Source organism: Helianthus annuus, chromosome 1, assembly GCF_002127325.2.
Source record: "Helianthus annuus cultivar XRQ/B chromosome 1, HanXRQr2.0-SUNRISE, whole genome shotgun sequence".
Lineage (NCBI taxonomy): Eukaryota > Viridiplantae > Streptophyta > Magnoliopsida > Asterales > Asteraceae > Helianthus > Helianthus annuus.
In genome coordinates this window covers 72,703,429-72,716,982 of record NC_035433.2, presented here as the reverse complement: position 1 = coordinate 72,716,982, position 13,554 = coordinate 72,703,429, and the positions used below count along the sequence as shown (strand labels likewise).

General features: G+C 37.1%; 2 long non-coding RNA genes across 2 annotated transcripts; both read right to left on the bottom strand.

Annotated features, from left to right (window-relative positions):
- Positions 1-2,660: 2,660 nt before the first annotated feature.
- LOC118481863 lies at positions 2,661-3,877 on the bottom strand. Its single transcript, XR_004866156.1, has 3 exons — positions 3,794-3,877; positions 3,139-3,211; positions 2,661-2,700 (listed from the first exon to the last, which is right to left on the bottom strand). It is a non-coding gene; the product is annotated as an uncharacterized LOC118481863 (long non-coding RNA).
- Positions 3,878-8,309: 4,432 nt separating this feature from the next.
- Positions 8,310-9,526, bottom strand: LOC118481862. The gene is made up of 3 exons (XR_004866155.1): positions 9,443-9,526; positions 8,788-8,860; positions 8,310-8,349 (listed from the first exon to the last, which is right to left on the bottom strand). It is a non-coding gene; the product is annotated as an uncharacterized LOC118481862 (long non-coding RNA).
- Between the last annotated feature and the right edge of the window lie 4,028 nt (positions 9,527-13,554).

Sequence of the window (13,554 nt, the reverse complement as noted above, 5' to 3'; positions counted from 1 at the left end):
GCGTCGTCATCATCATCATCAGAACCATGACTGCTCGCAGAGAATACTTTTTCATCTTCTGCATCTTCCACTTCATCCTCCTCTTCATCATCTTCATCACTATCTCCAATCAACTCGCAGAGAAAATCCGGCAGAGTAACATTACACCACAGACCAGACCATCTGAAATGAGAAACACACTTGCCTAGTTATAGGCATGGACCTTCCGTTTGAAGCTAACACATTAAGCTTCAAACGGTCACCTATCTAACCCTTCCGTTTGAAAGCAACACAACACATTTCAAACGGAACCCTTATAAAAACATCAAAACTATACATTTCAGACCCCTAAACTATACAAACTTGACATATTTAGACCCTAGACTTAAGACATAGGCTTTAGACATAATGCACTAACAAATATCAATCAAAAGTGTGATTTAAGTGAATTGCTAGCTGTTTCTACGTCAGTTACTTGTTTTCCGCACCTGTAACTGATCAAAACTCCTCTGATAGACTCGTTCGGGTCAGAATACGATCCTACAAGTGGTATCAGAGCTTCAGGAGGAGGAGTTCTGCAGAGATTAGCTAAATTTCATCTAAATTTCTTACTTCTACACCTTCTTTCATCAACAGAACGAGATTTTACGGTCAAAACTTGCTCAATTTTTCACAGATTGTAGGAAATTGATCATAGATAAACCCCTGAAAGTTTCACACCTAAACTCGGACTAATAATGGACCAAAATGCCCCCCGAGTTAATTTCGCTCGAAAGGACAATCCTTGATTTCACACCAAAGCATACCTAATTTCGCTCCAAGGTGTACAAAAACCCTGATTTCGCCCCAAGGAATACCCTGATTTCGCTCCAGGGTGCAATAAACCCTAATTTCGCCCCAAGGAACATCCTGATTTCGCTCAAGAGTGCAATAAACCCTAATTTCGCCCCAAGGAACACCCTGATTTCGCTCCAGGGTGCAACAAACACTGATTTCGCTCCAAAGTCCATCAGATTTCGTTCCAAGTATCTGTGTTTGAACAACGTGCATTGAAAAATGGATACTGAGTTCTACAACGCTTTTGCTACAACCCCGACTAATCCATCTGATATTGCTAAGACCATGACCATAGAGAATGAAACCGGAACAATGCAAAAACCCCCGAAACTTATGGGAATTGAGGATTATCATGGATGGAAGAAACGGTTTGAGAATTGGGTTCAGGCGAACCATTTAAAAGCTTGGGAAAGTATTGAAACCCAGTATGAGAGGCCATAGAATTCAATGGGAGTTGGTAAAATCATTTCAGAGTTCACTGAGCAAGAAAGAGAGAGTTATAAAGCAGAAAAAATGATCAATTTGTTACAACAAGCTGTTAAAGAGGATATATTTGTGTTGCTTCAACATGATGAAAGTGCTTATTCGATCTGGGAAGCTCTTAAAAAGAAATTTGAAGGAAGTACTGAAATGTTACAAAGTAAAGCAACTTTGTTGAAAAAGGAGTTTGAATTGTTTACGTGCATGCCTGGTGAAACAACAAAGACTCTTATTGAGAGATATTGTCATCTTGTACGCACCATGTCACAGTTGAAGATTACAAAAACTCCAGCAGAATGGGTTGAAAAGCTTACTGATGCATTACCACAAAAGGAATGGGGTACATATCTGATGATACTAAAGAATTCCGGACAGTTTAGCAGGTTATCAATTGCACAGTTTATTGAGAAGCTGGAGGCACAGGATCTTGAGCAACAGAAAATTGCTAGAATGAATAGTTCAAGTCATCAACAAGACATCAAACTGTACTATAAAGGAAATGTTCAAACAGTTGAAGCGAGTCCAAAAATTCAAACAGCTTTTAGTGCAGGAAACTCATCCGGAACATCTAGTCCAAGCTTAGTCAACACTAGTGGATTTTCAAATGTGAACCCTCCAAGTGTTCAAAGTGCATCAGTTGGAAATGGGCATCTAATTTAGTGTAATGTGGCTTTACATCTTCAAAATGGACAAAATTATTCTGAAGAAATTGTGAAAAATCATATGGGACTATTGGTCACTGCATTAGAGTCTTATGAAGGGTTGATTGCCGGAAAAATTGGCAATCCAATGCTCACAAAAGAACATTATGACCAGATTGATGCAGAGGAGCTGGAACTAATGGATATTAAATGGGCATTGGCGAGTGTTTTGAGGAGAGCAGAAAAGTTTAGATTGATTACAGGAAGAAATAACTTCTTGGATGCAAACCTTTCTAATCTAGGATTTGATAAATCTAAAGTTTTTTGTTTTCGTTGCAGGGAGAAAGGTCATTTTAAAAGAGAATGCTAGAATTAGGAGCCGAGAGGAGAAAAGGAGTCTATTGGCAAAGATGATTATTATAAGAAGTCCATTTATCAACAAATCACTTATCAACCGCATCAACAAAAGGAAACTCAAACGGCACATGGAAAAATTGTCACACCCCAACCAATGGCGGAAACATCGGGATGAGACGAAGTGTGAAGATTGCTCGAGACATCATAACGCTAATAATTGTGACAAGTATTTAAATAATTCGATTTCATTTCATAAGATAAATTGTCAACATTACAAGAAATTCAAATACAACAAGTTTAACAAAATAACATGACGACAATACAAAATTGATACAACATATTAAACCTAACGTCTACAGCGTGTATCTAGGCATCGTGCTACCTCTTTCATTTCATCATCATCAACCTGTAACATGTTTAAAATACAATTCAATGCAAAAGCAAAGGCGAGTATACAAGTTTGGTACATACATAGCATAAGATAAAAGTGTGAACAATTCCTCATAGCAAGCATGCGATTCAAGATAAACATTAAATATGGCATGTGTCTAACATATCAAACCAAGAAAACGCAACTTGCTCATGACATAACCAAAGTTTTAGTAGAGGCGGGTCGTTAATCCTATAGCGCTACATATGTCACGGTTTGGCTCGTACGAAGTTAATGATAAGTTCAACACATAAGAATCACCCAAATTTAAAGTATCAAGCCATCACATATACAAGCATGTTATAGGAATGTTCATGTGTTTAGACAAAAGTTCATGTGTAAGTTTCAATAGGTAAACATGTTACACCCCAAAAGTGGTAAAAGTAAAAAGGGGAAAAATGCGAGTATACTCACATTATTGCAATTTCTTCCGATTATCCAAGTGTCGACGAGTGTGAGGTTAGGATGATGGAACACCGATGTCACCCTATATGGGCAAGCGAAGGTGTATGAGTATTCGGAAATTATGACGGAAGATTCGAAGTAGAACCTAGAGTATAACTAGTCGATTGTTAAGTATATATATATATTTTTTTACATAAAGTTTATACGAAGATTTTAATCTAAGTTTATCAAAAATATTATAGAAGTTTTGTCAAAAGAAAAGAAATTAAATAAATAATTTAATTAAACGAATTTACATTTATAATTACTATCATAAAATTTTAATTTAATCCAATGCGTTTTCATTAGTGGTTCGACCGTTAACACAAAACAATAATAGTGTATATTTCATTTATAAAGATATTAGAACTTCGAAAGGTTTTGTTTTATAAAATTAACGCGTTTCGATCTACGGAATTTTACGAAAAACGGGCAGAGTTTCCTTTGTTTTTGGACGATCCCGACGACAAGGTGTCGATTATTATTTTCAAAATTCAACAACAATAAACGAAACAATATATTTATATATATGTTTACATTTTTGTTACAAGGTACATAGCGTTCGCGATTAAAACAATACTTAGATAAAAAAAGAACATAAATAATATTCGCGACATTATTATACCGTGGCTCGTGTTTAACCCGCTGACCCGAACCCGATTCTGACCGTTGACCGCGGTTTGACCGAGACCCGAGTCGGCACCAAAACTGAAACATAACCAATGAACTCGATTAGAATTAAATCGAATTTGAAGCTTAAATAGACAAAACCTGAATTAAAATGAACCGAACAAAGACCGAGCCAAGACTGAACCGAACCCGAATCTGTTGAATTTTGGCGTGAACCTGAGCTAACCCAAACCTGAACCCGCTGAGTCGATCGATAACCACCTGCACTATCACTATCATTGGTTCCACCGAAACCAAAACCGAACCCGATTCAAAACCCGAACTTGACTGAAGTAAAAACCAAAACTGAATGGAGAAGATGGATCGAACCAAATCACACAGAAACGAGATGGAGAAAAATATCAGGGGCTTACCGGGGAACCATCACAGGCCGCCGCCACTGTGTCGCACCCACTGCCGCCGCCGATGACCGCCGCTCACGGCGCCGTTGTCGTCAACAGTCCCCGTCGGACCACCTCCGTCCGTCACCTACTTTCTCAGCCTCTCTCTCCTCTCGGTCTCACTCTCCTCTCGCATCTTCTCTCTCTCTCTCGCGTCTTCTCTCTCTCTCTCTCTCGCCGTTGTGAGCCACCACCAGAGCGGTGGTGGTTGGCGGTTCAATCGGACCAGAAACAGGGGGGTGAGGTTGATGGAGAGGGTGTTCGGGTGTGTTGTCGGCTGAGCGGACGCCGGAGAACGAACGGACGCCGGAGTCGCCGGAAATCGGCTCCGGTCGCCGGAATCGAGGGAGCAAGGGGGGTGATAAGGGGGGCTAGGGTTTTGAAATGAAGAAGAAGGAGTTAGGAGGGTTATATAGTTAGGGTTTCTCAAGTGGGTTGGGCCTAAAGCCCGTTTGCGGCCCAAATTGGGTTTTAAGACCCGCTTACGCACCTAACTTCATAAAATGTGTTTTATTATCTTATTTAAAGCTGAAATTACGTAAAATTAGCGTTAAAAGCGCGAAATGTATGTCGTTTGTCAGTTCTTATCCGATTTTCGATATGATTTCGACCGAGATCCTAAAAATTAAAATTGCACACGAATTTTATAAAAACATGAAATTAAGGAAAAAGCGGAGCGTTACAGTCTCCCCTCCTTTAGGAAATTTCGTCCCGAAATTTATTCAAGAGGAATATCTGAAAGGATTTTGGCAAACAGAAGAGGTTTGTTCAAAATTGAGGCTTGTATGAAGAGCAACGGAGAATAACGGGGATATATGGGTAAACGATTGATCTAATAGACGATTCCAAGTATATGAATGGCATAAGTATTGGATAAACAAAAGCAGGGTATTAAGAATGAAGTCTCGTCGTGGATAATCGGGTATAATGTGTTTGTGAGTTGTCTAAAGTTTGTATTAGGTCCAAAAAGGTCTGCAAAACACTGAATTTTCTCATGGCACGTTTTACGAAAGTTTAGTAATAAGGTGAAAACATTTATATATAGGAAGTACCAGCGGCGTATCCACCATGTTTTAACCACATTACGTCCGTTTCGTATTCGGTGTCATGTTACGTTCCGTGTCTTACCATACACAGTAGTACACTGTATGGTTCTCATACGCCTATCACTATAATCCCGTGTGCACCCGCGATTATATTGATCGTCGCATGATCCGCATAGCTTGTACTAGTCGTGTATGAGTCAGATAATTTAAAAATTAAGAATGTGTACGTGTAAGAATGTAGTATGTAAGCAAGTCCATGCTTAAGTATGTATGAGACCCACGTAAGCAAATCACGCGGATTACGCTCGCGTATGGGTATGAATGTATGAATCGTGAGTTTAAGTATGAATATGCATGCATGTATGAGCATAAACATAAAATGTGTAAGTAGTACGTGGGTAAGCATAAGCATAAAACGTATGAAAAATGAGTATAAATGCGAGTACAAACATGAGCATAAGCGTAATCACAAGGCGTATGAGTATAAATATAAGTATCAGTGTGAACATAAGATGTATGAGCATAGATATGAATATGAATGTGAATATAGGTGTAAAACATGAAGGTTAAGTATGAATAAAATATGTGTATGAATATAAGTGTAACAAGGTTGTGTAAGTGCAAATGAAAACATAAAGCGTATGAATATGAATACGAATGTAGTGTCGACATGTTTGTAAGGACAACGTAAGTGTATAATTGTGAGTGTATGTATTAACGTAAAACGTACGAATTTTGAATCGTGAGTATAACATAAATGTGTAAGTGTGAACATAAGTGAAGGCGTAAAATGTATAAGCATGGATGTAGAAAATAATGATTTTGTTTATAGTATAAATCGAAATACACGAGTTTATGTGCGTAAAAGATCAAAAGTTTTGAGTATGAAAGAAAAAGTGAACGAGTGACACGCGTGAAATTGTTGTGAGATATTGACTAAAACGTATAAAATGGTATGCATATGTAGTTGTTTGCGTAAAACGTGGAGTTAAATAGATTGAGTTGTCATGAAATGCAGAATCTAGTTTGTGAATGTAAGGGAATATAAAACAGCTATTGGTTATGTGAAACGTGCTTTGTAAAAAGAATGGAAATGCTACCACGGTTTTAAAAGAGATTACATAACTTGAAAATTTGTCGGTCCTTATGAAGTTTCCTTGCCCACGTGTTTTGAAGTTGATTGACGTATCGAGTGAGGTTTTGAAAAGTTCTAGAGATTAATAAGTTTGCGCCGTTTTAAGTAACTTTGTATTAGAAAGTTTCGAAGTTTACGGATTTTCGTGAAAAGTTGATCCTTTAGAAAAAAAAGGAATTTGGTATATGGACTTAGTGTTTGCTGAAAAAACGTCTTTTAATAAAATGTTTTATTGCTTTTGAAAGAAGTTTTAGTAAATGTTGAATAATATTTGTAATATTTTATAAGTGTTTCAATAATTATGTTGAATACAAAATTTTGTGAGCAATGGTTTTGTTGGACCGATTTAGTTGATGAGTAGCATTTCGTGAAACTTCGAATGTCGGGGAATAAGTGTTTATGGTAAAAGCTAAGAATTTTGTGTGTGCGAGTGATGTGAAAATAAATTATAGAATAAGAGGTACGTTTAAATAAATGAAGCATTTTGAAATACATGATAAATGATTTAGGTATAAACATGATTGTGTTTACATAATATAGCCTATTAGAAGAAAGCATTGGTAACGATCACCTAGGTAAGGGAATCACCCCTAACTCGTTGGTGAGGTCGTTGTAAGGTGAGAAATAAAGCGAAGTTAATCGTCAAGGTAAGGAAATCATTCCTATCTCGATGATATGTCTCCACTCGTTACAAAAGTGTAAATAAAATTACGTGCAAATATGCATGCAGATAATGTATAATCGTATGAAAGGTAAAAGTATGATGTTGCGCAAAATGAAATCTCGAAAAATTGTTCAAAAGTGACAAAAGATCAAAAATGATAAAACGTAAGCTCGAATAAAACTTGGATGGTTCCAAACGGAACATTGACTAACCAAAGTGGTCGAAAGATCTTTTGAAATTGAGAAACATGCCTTGGCCTAATAGGTGGAATACTCTCGCCGATATCTCGGTTAATGGTATTCACCCTTCCAGTTACTACATGTTCCCAGTCCATTGAAAATTCGAGACTTGGCGGGATATTTGAAAATCAAGGAGTGGGACTAGTCGACGAGGTGTGGGTTTCACCCCTAGCTTGACGACTTCGTACCCTAACTTGACGAATTTAAATTTGAAATTTCCATTAAGATGTGGATTTCACTCATAACTTAATGGTGAATTTCGTGCAAAAATAGAATCAAACGGAATGAAAGTCGTTTACCAAATTGTGGGTTTCACGCCTATTTTGGTAAACTCGTCTCGTTTGTACGATACGAGTGTTTTCGAGTTTAAGAAAAATCGACTAGAATGCTTTAGAAAAGGGAAGTATGTTAAAGGAATACGCAAACAAATATAAACACATAAGAATGCACATCAAGAACGGTACATAAAGAATAGGACAATAACACACGTACCAACACATAGAGATATGCCAAGAATACACATAAAGAATCGAACAATGGAACAAGTATTAACACATAATAAAACAAGTATAGCATGTCAAGTGTTAACACATAAGTGACATTTACGTTTGAAAGATGGAAGAGAATAAATAAAGGCAAATAAGATAGCATGCAAGTAGTTTCAAGCAAAACAAAAGAAATAAGGCTCTAAAACTATAGACTAGGCAAAAGCATTCCTACTTTTCCTAATTCCCTATAGTTATGGCTCTGATACCAATCTGTCACACCCCAACCAATGGCGGAAACATCGGGATGAGACGAAGTGTGAAGATTGCTCGAGACATCATAACGCTAATAATTGTGACAAGTATTTAAATAATTCGATTTCATTTCATAAGATAAATTGTCAACATTACAAGAAATTCAAATACAACAAGTTTAACAAAATAACATGACGACAATACAAAATTGATACAACATATTAAACCTAACGTCTACAGCGTGTATCTAGGCATCGTGCTACCTCTTTCATTTCATCATCATCAACCTGTAACATGTTTAAAATACAATTCAATGCAAAAGCAAAGGCGAGTATACAAGTTTGGTACATACATAGCATAAGATAAAAGTGTGAACAATTCCTCATAGCAAGCATGCGATTCAAGATAAACATTAAATATGGCATGTGTCTAACATATCAAACCAAGAAAACGCAACTTGCTCATGACATAACCAAAGTTTCAGTAGAGGCGGGTCGTTAATCCTATAGCGCTACATATGTCACGGTTTGGCTCGTACGAAGTTAATGATAAGTTCAACACATAAGAATCACCCAAATTTAAAGTATCAAGCCATCACATATACAAGCATGTTATAGGAATGTTCATGTGTTTAGACAAAAGTTCATGTGTAAGTTTCAATAGGTAAACATGTTACACCCCAAAAGTGGTAAAAGTAAAAAGGGGAAAAATGCGAGTATACTCACATTATTGCAATTTCTTCCGATTATCCAAGTGTCGACGAGTGTGAGGTTAGGATGATGGAACACCGATGTCACCCTATATGGGCAAGCGAAGGTGTATGAGTATTCGGAAATTATGACGGAAGATTCGAAGTAGAACCTAGAGTATAACTAGTCGATTGTTAAGTATATATATATTTTTTTTACATAAAGTTTATACGAAGATTTTAATCTAAGTTTATCAAAAATATTATAGAAGTTTTGTCAAAAGAAAAGAAATTAAATAAATAATTTAATTAAACGAATTTACATTTATAATTACTGTCATAAAATTTTAATTTAATCCAATGCGTTTTCATTAGTGGTTCGACCGTTAACACAAAACAATAATAGTGTATATTTCATTTATAAAGATATTAGAACTTCGAAAGGTTTTGTTTTATAAAATTAACGCGTTTCGATCTACGGAATTTTACGAAAAACGGGCAGAGTTTCCTTTGTTTTTGGACGATCCCGACGACAAGGTGTCGATTATTATTTTCAAAATTCAACAACAATAAACGAAACAATATATTTATATATATGTTTACATTTTTGTTACAAGGTACATAGCGTTCGCGATTAAAACAATACTTAGATAAAAAAAAGAACATAAATAATATTCGCGACATTATTATACCGTGGCTCGTGTTTAACCCGCTGACCCGAACCCGATTCTGACCGTTGACCGCGGTTTGACCGAGACCCGAGTCGGCACCAAAACTGAAACATAACCAATGAACTCGATTAGAATTAAATCGAATTTGAAGCTTAAATAGACAAAACCTGAATTAAAATGAACCGAACAAAGACCGAGCCAAGACTGAACCGAACCCGAATCTGTTGAATTTTGGCGTGAACCTGAGCTAACCCAAACCTGAACCCGCTGAGTCGATCGATAACCACCTGCACTATCACTATCATTGGTTCCACCGAAACCAAAACCGAACCCGATTCAAAACCCGAACTTGACTGAAGTAAAAACCAAAACTGAATGGAGAAGATTGATCGAACCAAATCACACAGAAACGAGATGGAGAAAAATATCAGGGGCTTACCGGGGAACCATCACAGGCCGCCGCCACTGTGTCGCACCCACTGCCGCCGCCGATGACCGCCGCTCACGGCGCCGTTGCCGTCAACAGTCCCCGTCGGACCACCTCCGTCCGTCACCTACTTTCTCAGCCTCTCTCTCCTCTCGGTCTCACTCTCCTCTCGCATCTTCTCTCTCTCTCTCGCGTCTTCTCTCTCTCTCTCTCTCTCTCGCCGTTGTGAGCCACCACTAGAGCGGTGGTGGTTGGCGGTTCAATCGGACCAGAAACAGGGGGGTGAGGTTGATGGAGAGGGTGTTCGGGTGTGTTGTCGGCTGAGCGGACGCCGGAGAACGAACGGACGCCGGAGTCGCCGGAAATCGGCTCCGGTCGCCGGAATCGAGGGAGCAAGGGGGGGTGATAAGGGGGGCTAGGGTTTTGAAATGAAGAAGAAGGAGTTAGGAGGGTTATATAGTTAGGGTTTCTCAAGTGGGTTGGGCCTAAAGCCCGTTTGCGGCCCAAATTGCGTTTTAAGACCCGCTTACGCACCTAACTTCATAAAATGCGTTTTATTATCTTATTTAAAGCTGAAATTACGTAAAATTAGCGTTAAAAGCGCGAAATGTATGTCGTTTGTCAGTTCTTATCCGATTTTCGATATGATTTCGACCGAGATCCTAAAATTAAAATTGCACACGAATTTTATAAAAACATGAAATTAAGGAAAAAGCGGAGCGTTACAAAAATGATCAAGGATGCAAACAGAAAAGCTTATTATGGCATTGTTGATCAAGATGATGAGAAGGTGGCTGAAGGTTTTAGCCGGGACAAATTTATTCCAGCAGATTCAAATGTTCAAGCGTTTATTGCACATATTGTTCGAAAGCCAGAAATGTTGAAGGAATGGATAGAAGTGTTATCTGATGAAGAGAAAAGTGAAGATGAAGGATCTGTTTCATCTGAAAACAGTTCATCAGAAACAAGTGATGACGAAGAGATGGAACAGATAAATTTGGGAAAAACTCATTTATCTTCTGACACTTTTGAATTTTATTTTGCAGAAAAATTGAAGAAACTGAAAGAGAGAAAAGCTGCAAAAGAATTGAAAGAAGTCAAAGTGATTGAGAAAATTGTGAAAGTTGAAAAGATAGTTGAAGTCGAGAAGATTGTTGAAGTCACAAAACCCTGTCTTACTTGTTTAGAGTCTTGTAAACAATGTATAGAAAAAGATGAGAGGTTTAGTGAGTCAGAAAAGTTGAAAGAACAGTTGTTGTTTGATGTAAAGAATTTGAAAAAATCGTATGATGTATTGAACAGAACTGTAAATAGTCTGGAGAAGACTAACTCTGAAACAGAGAAAGCTTTGAAGATGATGAATGCTACCATGATGTCAAAGCAGAAAGAGATCAACTTGTACATAGAAGAATGTGCAAAGTGGAAGAAAGAGTTGGATAGTGAAGCAGCTGAGAATGAAAGAATCAGAAGATTGCTGCGAAGTTACACAAGTTATGACTACATAATCGATAGAATTTATCCAACAGTTGAAGGATTTGAAGCATTTAAAGGTGAAGAAACAAAGTCAAAGAAGAAAAAGGATACTGGTAAGAAACAGGGTGTCTGTTATAATAAGTGTCCACCTCCGATTTGGGGAGGGTACTCGCCTAGAAAACCTAACGAGGAAGAATTAAAACAGGCAGTCAATATTAAGTTAGAATCCGAGATAACCGATGTTTTACCAGACAACATTGATGTCACGTTCACAGCGTCCGACACAGATCATGAGTCAGAACTGATAAAACGAGTGGTCGATCATGTGTTGGATAAGGATGAGGAGTCAGAGTCAAAGTCCGAGTCCGAAAGTTCGTGTCAGTCTATCAGGAGTTCGAGTTCGTCTGTCAGGAATTCGAAAACATCAGGGAAACGGGTTTATAGTACAGAATTCTTGTTGTCAAAATCTAATTTGAATGATGAAACATTTGAAGTTGTGTATACTTTGAATGATTCTGACAAATTATATTTTGATAAAGAGTTTCCAATAAGAAGTGTTCGTTTTGACATGATCAAGAAGGTTTTCAAAATGACAGAAATTAATATTTCTGAAATAAAAGATTTAAATCTTACTGGAAAACCTAAAAAATACACTTCATGAGTTCAACAGCGGATAAACAAGAAAAAGAATTACAGTTATGGTTCAGATTTTCAAAAGAAATCAAACCATAAGTGTAATTTCAAAAAGAAAGGATTAGGTTTTATTCCACCTGAAAACTATAAAATTGAAAAATTTTCTAAAAATACAAAATTTGTTTCAGGACCTACTGTTGAAGAGGAAAAGAAGAGCTCATTCTGGAGACAATCAAATCAAGAATTCCTTGCTGAGAAAAAGAAGAATGAAGTTCAGAAAAAAGAAACCAGAACCTGTTTTAGATGCAATGAAGTTGGTCACATTGCATGGAACTGTCCTAAAGCAACTAATACAAAACAAGGAGTTTCTGGAAAACTAAAAGAAGTTGTTGTTAATAAAACCGAACCACCAACTGAAACATTTAAAGTTTTCAAAAATTCAACATTTGAAGTTGGTGAGTGTTCGAAGAGATTTTACAGGCGAAGTGTGAAACTTGACAACCAAAAATGGGTTGTTAAGAAATCTGATGTAAAATCTGGTGATGAATCTGGTTCCACAAAATCAAAGGAGCCACAGTTTGATGAGAGTGATGAAAACTCAGTTCCTTCAATGGACGATGAAAACTTTCCACCATTGAGGATTGAGAATTTTAAAAGAAAAGTTGGAAAGACTGAAATTTCAAATCAAGTTTATTCTGAAAAGGATAATTTTGATGTTGAAAAAGCTTTTAATGGGAAAGTAAAGAAGATTTTCGGGAAGATGGTCGATGGGAAGGTGAAAGGAGTAAAAGACTTCTACGCTTCAAAGAAAGCAACTTACACCCCAACAGGCTTGGATGGAAATTTTCTTTGAGTAAAATCTTGATTTACCGGAGATCCCAAGTTTGTAATAGTGGATCAGGAATCAACATCTTTCATGATTAATACGGTTGTTTTGAAAATGTTTGTAATTGTTAAAATTTTACAGGTTGAAGGTCTACGCCGGAGCTTCCAGGTTGGTAAGTGCGAAGCAGGAATCGGCATTTTGATTGGTAAAATGGTTTATGTAGATGTGACATTCCTACAATTGGTATTGTCTGAATATTCTTACAAGTGGTACAAAGGTTGCTTAATTGCAAAACGGTAAATCAGGGACATTAATTTGTACTTGATTTACTACACATGATAACACAAAGAACAAGATGATGAGCCATATCCCCAAATTTTAACATGTGGATAATCTACAAGTGCCTACAAGTGGTAAAAACAAACTCATTTTCCGGAAAAATCATTTTGATTAAAACAAACTTAAGTGTTTTGAAATCTAAATGAGAAAATGGTTTGTGAAAGGGGGAGTTCAGATTGTTTATGCCTAGTGAATGGCAAATTGATGCGATTCGATGTCGGTTGTCATGTTTCTATACAGTTTGTTTTCAAATTTCCTTTATGCGTTTGCATTTTAGGGGGAGTAGAAAAATTTCAGAAAATCCAAAAACATTAGAAAATTTGAAAAAGCCAAAAACATGATAAATCAAAAATGAGTTTCGTTGTGAAAAGAGGAAATGATAGTACATCAGTGGACTGTCACAACATGCTAAAGAATTGGAGAGTTACAAATGTG